This window comes from Cygnus olor, chromosome 1, assembly GCF_009769625.2.
Source record: "Cygnus olor isolate bCygOlo1 chromosome 1, bCygOlo1.pri.v2, whole genome shotgun sequence".
Lineage (NCBI taxonomy): Eukaryota > Metazoa > Chordata > Aves > Anseriformes > Anatidae > Cygnus > Cygnus olor.
In genome coordinates this window covers 153,986,778-153,995,974 of record NC_049169.1, presented here as the reverse complement: position 1 = coordinate 153,995,974, position 9,197 = coordinate 153,986,778, and the positions used below count along the sequence as shown (strand labels likewise).

General features: G+C 42.4%; 1 long non-coding RNA gene across 1 annotated transcript; it reads left to right on the top strand.

Moving 5' to 3' along the window:
• Window positions 1–4,242: 4,242 nt before the first annotated feature.
• LOC121063557 lies at window positions 4,243–8,992 on the top strand. The gene is made up of 4 exons (XR_005816060.1): window positions 4,243–4,355; window positions 5,903–5,981; window positions 6,424–6,463; window positions 8,911–8,992. It is a non-coding gene; the product is annotated as an uncharacterized LOC121063557 (long non-coding RNA).
• Window positions 8,993–9,197: the final 205 nt, after the last annotated feature.

The window sequence follows — 9,197 nt, the reverse complement described above, 5'->3', positions numbered from 1 at the left end:
ATGAAAGCAATATTCAATTTTTCCTCACTTGTGGATTCCAATGTAATACTTAAATCATCTAAAGATGATACCTAAGTCTGCAGCTGAAAGCCCTTTGATGGACCTGGGTAGCAAAAGGACACCTGAAGAGACATGATGTCTGTGCCGTTTGGCTTCATTGCATACCTTGCAAAAAGCTGGTAAAGGGAGCTAGCTGGCAGCTTCCAGCCGTACAGGAAGATCAGCTGCTTGCACCAGCTCTCTTGCCTCTAAAATAAATAGGGATCTGCTGACCTTGTGCTTTAAGTGAAAAGGAGATGGATGTAAAATAATCGTTTTGGCTGCATGAAGAGTGGTAGGCGTTCAGATGGGTCAGCCTCGTTCAGACATGCCAAATTCCTCTCCAAATGAGAGATGCACAGCTTGCAAGCCCACTTCTCGGGATTGCAGACAATGACAGGGACCAGCACTTAGGGCAAGCAGCACTTTCCAATGGACCCTGGGTACCAGGATGCAGCTGACAGCCAAGACAAATAGCAAGCCCCAAAGCCAGCAAGACCATTTTGAAACTGTACTCGTGGTCTGGAAAGGGCTAGCTGAGCATTATCAGAAGATTACCCCTTTTTGCAATTCTTAATTATCTAAAAAGATACCTAGTGGTTATATATATACATATATATATATATATATATATATATATATTTTGTCTACCATTGAAAATAAAACCCCAAAATCTCTGATACATGTCATAGAGGCCAGTATTGGCAACAGTATGAAATTGTTTCATAAACTGAATGTTGGTTAGAAAATGATTAGTAACTCATGGCCAGCAACTGACGTTCCCAGGAAGTTAGGGGGATGGGGGGATGTGAGAAGGCTTTGCCCCTTCTCCATTAGTATCTGCTGATGTAGCATGCCTCTGCTTTCATCACTTAATGCAACCCGATCTCCAGTGCTCTGCACCTCCCGTTTGATCACGGCTGGGCCTGCTGCTGTGCATTGCCAACAAAACCACTACCAGCCCACAGGAAAGAAGCATCTAGCAACTCAGACAGTACCGAGATGTAGGCAGGTTTTAGGCACTGTCACTTTTTGGGTCCCACATGTGGATTTTAGAAAGGGTACAGTGCTCTTGGAGAGCAATCAGCTGGAGAGCAAGAAAATTCAAATTCCTGACTTCTCTTTATCTCAAAGCCTAGATTTTTCCTCCCGGAGTAGCTGCATTGACTTCAGTGTTCTGGATCAAATTCAGTTGAGATAGGGAATAGGCATATTCCTCCTGCAGTTTCAAACACTGGTGGGATTCCCTTGGCTCTCTGACAAGTATAAAACGATTACATATTGTTGCTAGATGTGTATAAATAGTTAGCAGACTTACTGCACTTCAGCAGTATTTGGAATAGCATTTTGCATTAGTTAAGGCTGTAAATAGTACCATCTTCCAATATGATCTTCCTTACAGAAATGATACCCCATACCACTGGCTCATTATTTTTTTCCAAATAAATCTGCCTCAAAATAGAGTTTTTCTTTGTTTCCATTTAGCAAAAGGAATTTTAAAAGACTTAAAGAAAGTCAATTAAACCTGCCTCAAGGAAGGTAAAGCACATTTAAGTGGGCATGTAAGTTAGACAAGTGTTCCATAACATAGATCAGACCAACTCATATTAGATTCATGAGTGAATCAAGTTGCTAAAAGTTCACATTCCAAAAGCAAACAACTATGATGAAAGATTTTTATTTTTTTTTTTGTATGTTACAATGCTGCTGTACAGTTGTAATAGAGATAACCCAGACTCAGGCAAACCTGTGGCAGGCCAGATGCATACCACAGCGCTCTGTTGGGCTATATTCTGGCACCGCACCTCTTGCATCCATTTTCTCCTATTTCTTTCCCTAATCCTTGTCAATGACAAAATAAATAAATAAATAAATAAATAAATAATCTATTTTAAAATCTGTCATAAAAAAAATCCGTCATAACTGTAGTCACTCTTCTTGTTTCTGTCATAAAGTCAGAGCAAGTTTGAGTTGCAAATATGAAATATGAGTTGCTGAAACATGTGAACTCATACTCTCTTTTATTCCCTTTTGTGATTTCTGAAGCTTTGCACTTTTAAATGTTGTTTCTGACTCCAAATGTATCAAAAACTGCTGATGCTGCCAAATGGCAAAATACACAGATGTCATCCATTTAAATGAGTAGATTTTTACTATTGGCTATGAGCATTTCATGAGATCAATCTGATATCTTCCCTTAGCACCACTGATTTTTTTAACTCTTCCTTAAGGTAAATAGGTGTTTGGCCAAATTCCTCTGGCTCTACTCTTATGAATTAACTTCATGTATTCACTTTGGCTCTCACGGTATACAGAGAACCATGATGTTCGATTTATTATTTCATTTTAAGAGCTCTTGAAATGCCTAGTAAATTTGATCTATCTGGTAATTCCTAATACTCCATCTATATCATAGCTATATGCACACCACATTATAACTTTTCTAGATAGAAAACAAACAAAAAAAACCACCCTAAGGTCTCCTCAAATATAAAAGAAAATTGAAGATATAAGAACCGCACCTCTACACATGTGTTCCTTGGCCTTGAATATATTTATTGATGCAGGTCATGGCTCTAAACCAACATGAAGTTATTCTTCAGAAATGCTGAACCTTATTCTTCTGGGAGTGTGAAAGTGTGCCTGTGAAAGATGGCTGAGTTTGACAATGATTTCCTAAGCTTGAGCTATATGAAGAATAGTAGGATTATGTTATTACAGACTTAGTCTGTATTTCGGTGTTCAAGGAGCTTAAGAAGGGGCAAAACATTCCCCCATTTCTACCACTGCTTTATTTTTCTGGAATACCATAGTGAGGAACCAGCCCAGAAGCTCTGTGTTTCAAATACTGGGGAACAATTAGCTGAGAGCACTAACTACGTGGGCAAGCCTAAATACCCTGCAGTCTCTGTAGGGCAAGGGGATGACATTGCATGACATGTAGTCTTTCACTTTCAAACACGGCACTTGCAAACAGAGAGAGCCTTTCTGGTCAGATGTGGTGCTTGCAGGACAGGATCCTAAGGAAACTGGTTTGACTGAGGAGACTCTTGCATGCAGTCTGGGACAAGAAAGGCACTGTGCCCCTCTCAGGACAGATGGACAGAGGCAGGGAAAATACCAAGGCTGGGGAGAAACCTTTATTCTAAACCTGTGCAGGGCTCCCTGACTTGAGGCTCCTGCAGGAACGTTACGTTTTCCACCTGCTGCATTCAGTCACCCATGTTAGGAGATGAAAGCAAACGTCTTGTGCAGGACAGTACAGCCAGCTCCAGACCAGTAAAGGCAACTCCTAGTGAGCAGAGCTCATTTGGTAGCATTCCCAGATCTTGCCAATGAGCAGCATGGCACATACCAGCAGTCATTCAGCAAACCAAGCCAAAGCTCTATTATTGATCTCAAATGTCCTCTGCTTTTCCCAGCAAGGCACTGGAAATAGCATAAGGCTCTCCACTCGCTTGGCAGTGCAGCCTACCAACACAGCAGGGAAGTGACATTGGACTCATCACATGGCAGAGACAGATGGGCTCTTCCTGCTCTCTACCTCCTCCCTTTGCCTGTGCTTACTTGAATGCCCTCCTCCCCTTCTCCTGCAGGCTCAGCTTGAGGGTCTAGATAACCACACCAGTTTTTGAACATCTCCACAGACTACCAAGACATTACAGGGGACATTGGCATTGGGCTCGTCCCTGAAGGTCCTCCACCACATGGGTGGCTGCTGAAGGCATATTGCCCATTGTTGCTGAAGGAGGTGGAGGCCCAATTAAAGTCCTCTGAGGGATTCCAATTATCAGGTAGGGCTGCCTGTCTCAGCAGGATGGAGTATAGGCCACAGCTATGGAGAGAATACTCTCACGATACTAACGTCTGCTGAAATGCACAAAGCAGTAGCCAACAAAAAGCGAAAAAGCAAAGGAACTTCTGTTATGACTGTTCCTGATGATTTATGCTGTGCCTGGGGCTCCCCACACCCTGTCCTCCTCTAAAGAGAGCATGATTTGGTTCAGTTTGGAGAACCTGAGGTGAAGTAAACCAACTCAGTGGAGACAGTTCAAAGGTAATTAGCTGAGCAGAGACAGAGAACAGACTCCTGGGGCTGAAGCTAGGGAGAAAACAAGCCTGGAGGTACAGGAGAATAGTACCTGAAGGACCCTGAGGAAGGCCTGCTACTTCTTCATCGCAGGCATGATCACTTCAGCTGAGGCAGGTGGGAGTAAGAGTTACTTCAGATCTGCAGGGCAGAGTCTCCAGGTTAACTTCTCTACCTGGAACTACCATGTACCCCAGCAGAAGGACGACAGTACTTAAAATTGCTGGTTTGTGATGATCTCCTCTCTCAACTTTTATTAGTCCACAGCTGTCTGTCGTGGAGTTCCTCTCGGGCCCTTCATGATATGTGGGGCTGTGTCAGACAGCCTTGGAGCAGGGATGAGGCGGAGTGGCCATTGGGAGAATTAAATAAGACCTTCTACTCCATTTTGATGAAACCAGATACACAAGTTTGGTTCCAAAATATCTTGGATCTGTCTTACTAATCATAATTTGTGTGTGCTATGGCTATGGGCCAAGGCTATAGCGAACAGTTACCTTGTTGTCTGATAGCAATTCTCTCCTCTTTTTGTCACTGGTAATTGTCCTCTTGATCGCAGCCATGTGGTCATTACTATTATAAGGACCTTACGAAATGCTAATAAGGGGTTGCTTGTTTGTTTGCCTCACTGCTACCTTGAGGCACTTCTCTTGTGCTTATTGCCCATCATTAAAGCCTGTCCTCCCTCCCCTGGGTCGCATTTCCAGATAAGCTCTGTGGCCCCAGGAGACACTTTGCATAGTTTAAAAATTAGCACTCAGGCTGAAGATGGGAGGATTGCCAGCTAGTCAAGCAGCACTAAAAATCATTTCTTTTTTATTCTGCCTGTCTCAGTGATCCACCTTCCAAAAGCAAATTATATGCTTCAATTTCCAATGTTTTCCCTATTCTTGCCTTACTGCCCTGTACTGTCTATTGAATTTTATTCTTAGTTGTACAGATCATTGCACTGTTCCAATGAGATATAGGCCTTAATTCTCCTAGTGCTCTTTCTGTTTTGTTTTGTTGTTTCTTTTCTTTTCTTTTTTTTTTTTTCATTCGTACTAAAATAAAATGGGAACCAAATAAACTAAGAGGTGGGTAGAAGGGAATAAGGAGGAGAAGATAAAAGCAAGACTAATGGGACATTGAGGAGGAAGATTAGGGAAAGGAGAGAGTAGGATTAGCAGACAGGGGCCAGAATACAGCTGAAGTCAAGCTGTGTACATGGACTATTTACTTCACTGCTGTCTGGGGGCTGTGAAAGAAGTCAGTTGAATCTCTGGAAAGGATTTCTCTGTTGTCTAGAGACCACTCCAAACAGAAACAGGGTGCATAGGAGGTCATTCAAGCCCATACATTGCATATTTAATCATCATTTCCTCTAATGCAAGGCTTATTGCCATAGGCATGCTTTCCATTTTATGCATCCCTCCCTTGGGCTGCACATAATTCTTCATATTGTGGCTGACATTTGGGCATCTAAATTACAGCTCTCTGTCTTGCCTTGCAGACTGCAACGACTTTCTTGGCTTTAGAGTATTTGCTGTCCAGATGGTTGCTGTCAAACAAGAAACAGGTGGCAGCACTGACGTGTGGTTTGCCTATAAATTTCTTCAGAAAACAAGGCAAAATTGCAAAATGTTCTTAAGCTGGATGGTCTGTATTATTAAAAGTCACTTCATCATAGGTAGTTTACTAATCTCTGTGGGACTCAGGGAGAGAAAGCCTTAAAGAAATCTGTGTGCAACTTGAAGACAACTATTTTTCTGACTTGCATGATCTTTCCCCAAGCACCTGACACTGACCTTCTGGGCTTGGCTCCCACCTCCTGTAATTTCTTCTTTCTGCAAATCCTCCATTCGTTTATAGGGTGAGTGCCCAGAAATGGATGTGACTGCAGCAACAGAGAGGGCGTTGGTGAAGTGGGCACAGAGGAAGGCGGTGAAAGCCCAAGGAGCAGTGTGGGTGCTCTGGGGGTGCAGGACTCTATCACCTGCAGGCAAGCGTCTTCATTTAATCTCACTCATGCATTCCCTCCACTAGATGGTACTAGGGCAACACATTTGTCTTTGCAGGCTTTCCCAGTGATGATAACCATAATAATATCCTGCATGTAAAATCAGTAGGCTTTACTAAGTGCAAGAAACTTCTGGTAATGACCATTAAGCTTTCAAGGTGAAATACTCAGAATTTACTAAGGGCCAGAAGACAGGTGTCCTGAGCAATCTTAGCTTGCTGTTGCATCTATTATGACAATGTTTAATTGCATGTATCATGTTTCTTTTTTCAATATTTTTTCCTTTCTCCTCTAGGGGAATGTGTAATGCAGAACACTGTTACAGAAAACACATGGTAAGAATTATGTTAAAATTAGACCTTATCACTACCTTCTTTCCCAGAGTTGCCATTTCATGATAATTAAATTCATTTTCCTGTCCTCACCAACACATACATTGCTTGCTGCAATATATGGCATCCAAATCAAGGCAAAAGTAATCCTGGTAGTTTACTGGTGTCACTGGCAGCCAACAGCCCAGTAAATGATAGTGTCTATGATTTCAAAACATTCATATGTCTTACACAGATGTTTTTAATACTGAGACTTCCATATCTGTGGGATTTTTTTTAAAGAGGAAGAGTGAGTGAGCATGTAGAGAGGAGCAAATCTCCATGTTTGTAGTGATACCACAGTTCTTACATCCTAGGTGGAGCGCAGTACTTTATTCCATGGACAGGACTGTGAAAATCTTTGGCTATTTGAGTTGTAGGATCATGTGAGGGAGATGGGTTGCGTTCTGCCATTCTACTTCAAGACAAACAGAACTGCAGGAAGGTTTGTACAACTTCTCAGCTAAAAATGCTACACAGCAATAAAGGAACAAGCCTCCCAGTCTGTGCTGGAAGCTTTGTCAGCTCATCAGATGAGCACAAAGCTGTCTGAATGAAAAAAGAAAAAAAAAAAAGGACTAAATAAACACCTCACTATTTAGGCATGCTGGCCACACCACCACATCTCTCAGACTTTTAAATCCAAGAATCACTGAACTTCTTTGGAAGAAAAATTTTCAGACCGCCTGCAAAAATTAGCCACAATTTCTTTCATTTATAACCTTTTCATACTTGGGCTCAATCTTGAATACTTATCCACTACTTTTGAATCACCTTCATTTTATTTGTTGGATTTACATATATGTTAAGGCATGTCTCTATGTTTTCTGTGGGTGTGACTGGGTATATATCCCTTCTCACATCCTATGACTGTAAGACCTCCTTGAACTCTAGAAAAGCATTGGAAGAGACAAAAGGAAAAGATAATGTACCCTTCACATTATTTCTTGCTTATAATTCTAAAAGCTTTTATTGGTCATTAGTGTTATACAGTAATGTATGAAATTCCTCAGGAAGCTTCAGGTTGACAGTATCAATCTCTGGCCAAAGTGTATGTAAGATGTTTTGAGGGCATTATTAATGAAGAAAAAGGAGATTTTCATAGATGTCATTTTTTAATGTAAGTATTTCAGAATTCTATTAAAAAAGCTACTTGAGGGAAGACAGTTGGAGTTAGTTCCATCAGCATTAAAGCAAGATTAATTTTTACTTTTTTTTTTGTTTGTTTTAAGAACTGGTACCATTTTTTATGCATCTAAAGGGCTTTTCTGCCTGCTAGCAACTCTTTACTTTCTAATGAACCTATGACTGACAGAAAGTTGAGCTTTTCTTTCCTCCCACTAATACCACCATTGTGTGTGCCTTGTTAACCAGCATTGTGTATCAGTCACAAGCTGACTCCTTTGTGTCTTTGTAAAGTATCAATTTAGTCAGCATTATCTACCGGCGAGACAATGGCCTTGGTAAACCCAACGCAAAATCCTGTAACATCATAAGCCTTAAAACCACTGGTCCAGCCAGGAGAGGCGATGAGGATGTGGACAGGGAGCTGGCTGCCCGTGCGAAGGAGCAGGTGGGCATCAGGGCAGGACTGGCCATGGTGGCCGGCCACTGCACAGGGGCAGCTCAGGGAGCATCTTCACCAGGGCCACTGGTGGGGTTGCTTGGCCGGAATAAAACTCTGTCACCCAGATCTGCCTTCCAGCCCAGTTTCTACTTGTCTACACTGACATTTGACATCACTGACAAGTTCCCCATGCCTATTTTGATTTTTGCTTGATCAGCCATTTCCAATAGCAAATGCATTTTTCTGTGTTGAAGAAACAAAAGCAAACCCCATGACAGAACTTAGCAGCTTGGTTGCTGGACTTGGTACTCTACAAGGAGTTTACAGCTCCTGGTACTTACAGACCTGTGTTCGCTCCCCATCCCTCTCTAGGTAGGCTTAAAAGGGAAGGGTAGGCCAGTTTAGCCTCCCCTTTCCTGTGGGTTTTTTTTTTTTTTTTTTTTTTTTTTTTCAGCCTAGGCTATGGTCAGCAGAAACACCCCGCCCCCATTACACTGGAGAGGGGGAGGGCAGCAGCTCTGTGGGGGTTCTGTGTCTTTGGATGAAATTGTCCCTTTGTTAGTCCAAAATAGCACAAATTGGGCAACTTTCCAAGCGTGCAGTGAAAGACGTCTGTTTGAGACAGTGCTTAGAGAAGGCTGAGGACGGAGGGCTGAAAAAGAGGTGCCTGCCTGGCTGGGTTCCCGCCAGCGTGATTAATGTAATGTTGCTGGGATTTTACTGCATTATTAATGAAGTGCTAGGGGGGCCTGGAGCACTGGAAAAACATCTTTGGAAAATTATTACTAAAAATATGAATTGGTGCACCTTTCCTATTATTTTATATTTTTTTCCTTGTCCGTAGATTCCTTATCGTGCTGGAGAAGGGCTATAAATAATAACCACGGGAGCAAGGCCACGCAGGCGCTGCTCCCTCCACCTCCCCAAGGAGCAGCGGCCCCAGTGCTGGTGGGCTCCAGGTGCCACCAGCCCGGGGGGGGGGCTTTGCCTGGGAGCTTCACCCACCGAGCCCCTGCTGGCTGATTTTTTTTTAATTTTTTTTTTGTATTGGCTTTGCCGTGCCTGGTTGGGTTTGTTTTTTTGGATTTTTTTTTTTTTTTTCTAAATCTTCAGCTCTCACTATCTGTATTT